The sequence below is a fragment of the Schistocerca gregaria genome, unplaced genomic scaffold (genome assembly GCF_023897955.1).
Source record: "Schistocerca gregaria isolate iqSchGreg1 unplaced genomic scaffold, iqSchGreg1.2 ptg000186l, whole genome shotgun sequence".
NCBI lineage: Eukaryota > Metazoa > Arthropoda > Insecta > Orthoptera > Acrididae > Schistocerca > Schistocerca gregaria.
In genome coordinates, this window is record NW_026061733.1 from 252,501 (window position 1) to 255,000 (window position 2,500).

Consider the following 2,500-nt stretch of genomic DNA (forward strand, 5'->3'; position numbering starts at 1 on the left):
ACTGCACCTTAACCTAACTTACACTGCACCTTAACCTAAGTTACACTGCACCTTAACCTAAGTTACACTGCACCTTAACCTAACTTACACTGCACCTTAACCTAACTTACACTGCACCTTAACCTAACTTACACTGCACCTTAACCTAACTTACACTGCACCTTAACCTAACTTACACTGCACCTTAACTGTCACATGTAACGTCACAGGAATGTAGCTTTGCCTAACAGCAACCCTCTGAACATAGTTCACTGCTTGGATCCTCTGGTGTCATGTGTATTTCTTGATGCCATGGTGCGTACCCTCACATAAAGGTCTTTCGAGTGTTGCGTACTTTCTACACAGTCCCGCTAACCACTGGAAGGGTGTACCGCTACAGAACGAATATCGCCCTCCCCTCCTGCCCTTCCAAGCTGGTCGGTCAGGCGTTTGTTTGTGAAATGAGCCTTGCAGCTGTTCAGTTGCATTCGGTTGTCGATGCAGTCAGTGTACGTTGTGGTACGGCCTGTGTGGACTGTCCGCTGATGTACGCGTAACCCACACTGATCATCCGTCGTTACGTACTGAGTGACATAATGTGGCACATGCTTGACCGTACACCGGCTGCGCCCTACAATGGCGAATCATAAGGGCCATATGTTGTGCACGATGCTACTTGTCTCGTCTCCCCATTACAGCGAGATTGCACTGTTGTACGCCGTACAGACATGTGGTAAGTAGGTACGGACGAAAGTATTGCATGTTGGCCCCCCCCCCCCCCCTCCTCCCTCTGCCGGGAATCAGCGTGAGCCGTCTGTTGATGTAGCGACGAGGGTTTTCCTATTTAATCGTATTGCCCCACACAACATGATAGCACGGTGGACCGCGTTCCACATCTGCGACATGCTACAGAGGCCGGTTGACAGTCGACCGCGCAAGGGACATTGCACACGTGCGCGGACCATCTTCCACGTGTTCTCTCGTGTACATGCCGCAGTGTGTATGTGGGCTGATGTAGCGTGTCGTGACACATAACATGCAGGCATGCCAGAATCGTAGATTTCGCAAATGTAGATTGACGTATACGTTTGCTGCCAAAGATCCGCAAATGAACTGGAAATCAGTTGTTGAGCGGTTGTTCGCGCTGCAGGTGCATCGGTGATAGCGACGATCGGTACATCTGTGAACCGGTTGTTTCGGCGGTACCCGCCATGCCCCCGAACCTGAGTTGGCCATGTGGGTATGAAGCGATACGAGGCTGTGGCTTGGCGGGACAGTCCCCGGCCGGTGAGGGGGGGGCCGCCCGGCGTGCTGGCCGCGCGCTGCGTGAGCGCACGCACTACAGCCGGCTGGTGGGGGGCGCCCAGTGGCAGGAGCGCCGGCCGACGGGCCCGGCTGGCGTCCCAGCTATGCGCCGGCGCACCCTGCGCGCGGCGCCAGGCGGCCAAAGTGGGTTCTGCCGAGCCCGGTGCGAAGCGCGGTGGACATCTGCAGTGTGCTGGTCCGATTGCGGACTGTGTGCGTTGAGGATGCGCCGCCGCCCGGCACTCGGCGTCGCGACGCCGTCTGCTGCTCGGTCGCCCCCAGCGGTTCTCGCAGGTGGTTTGTATCGCAGCTCTGCGGACGTGTTGGCGCGTGCGCTGTGCTGGGAGAGTTCGCTTCTGCACCCAAGTGGGGCTTTGCCCTTCTGTGGCGCTGGCGTTGGAGCTGCCGGTCACCGTAGGTGGCGCGTGTTGTTTCCCGCCGGCAATGCCACGACAGCACGCTCCCGGGCCTCTGTCGGCAGCGGCAAGCTCAGTTGGGAGCACGGGTGTTCGCACTGAAAGCGTCTACTCGCCTATCTCCGGGCGATTGCGCCTCTCTCGAACCCGACCAAGTACTTAGGACGGCGCTGCGCGCCGCCGGGACCTGAGAGGGTTTCGAGGTGTATCGTGCAGGGGAGCTCAGCCTCCTCCTGTTTGCAGAATAATTGAGCGGACGCTTGCGTGTTCGCGCGGGCCCTCGGGACACACTCCCGGGCGGCCGGCTGCTCAGCTCTCGTTGACGCAGCTCCCTGGTTGATCCTGCCAGTAGTCATATGCTTGTCTCAAAGATTAAGCCATGCATGTCTCAGTACAAGCCGCATTAAGGTGAAACCGCGAATGGCTCATTAAATCAGTTATGGTTCCTTAGATCGTACCCACGTTACTTGGATAACTGTGGTAATTCTAGAGCTAATACATGCAAACAGAGTCCCGACCAGAGATGGAAGGGACGCTTTTATTAGATCAAAACCAATCGGATTGGCTCGTCTGGTCCGTTTGCCTTGGTGACTCTGAATAACTTTGGGCTGATCGCACGGTCCTCGTACCGGCGACGCATCTTTCAAATGTCTGCCTTATCAACTGTCGATGGTAGGTTCTGCGCCTACCATGGTTGTAACGGGTAACGGGGAATCAGGGTTCGATTCCGGAGAGGGAGCCTGAGAAACGGCTACCACATCCAAGGAAGGCAGCAGGCGCGCAAATTACCCACTCCCGGC

The 2,500-nt window shown here is 56.7% G+C and overlaps 1 non-coding gene across 1 annotated transcript in view; it reads left to right on the top strand.

Annotated features, from left to right (window-relative positions):
- The first annotated feature begins 2,029 nt into the window (after positions 1-2,029).
- Positions 2,030-2,500, top strand: part of LOC126304784 (small subunit ribosomal RNA) — a 1,893-nt gene continuing 1,422 nt past the window's right edge. Inside the window, exon 1 of the ribosomal RNA XR_007553175.1 lies at positions 2,030-2,500. This exon is cut by the window's right edge and continues 1,422 nt beyond it. This is a non-coding gene — a ribosomal RNA (small subunit ribosomal RNA).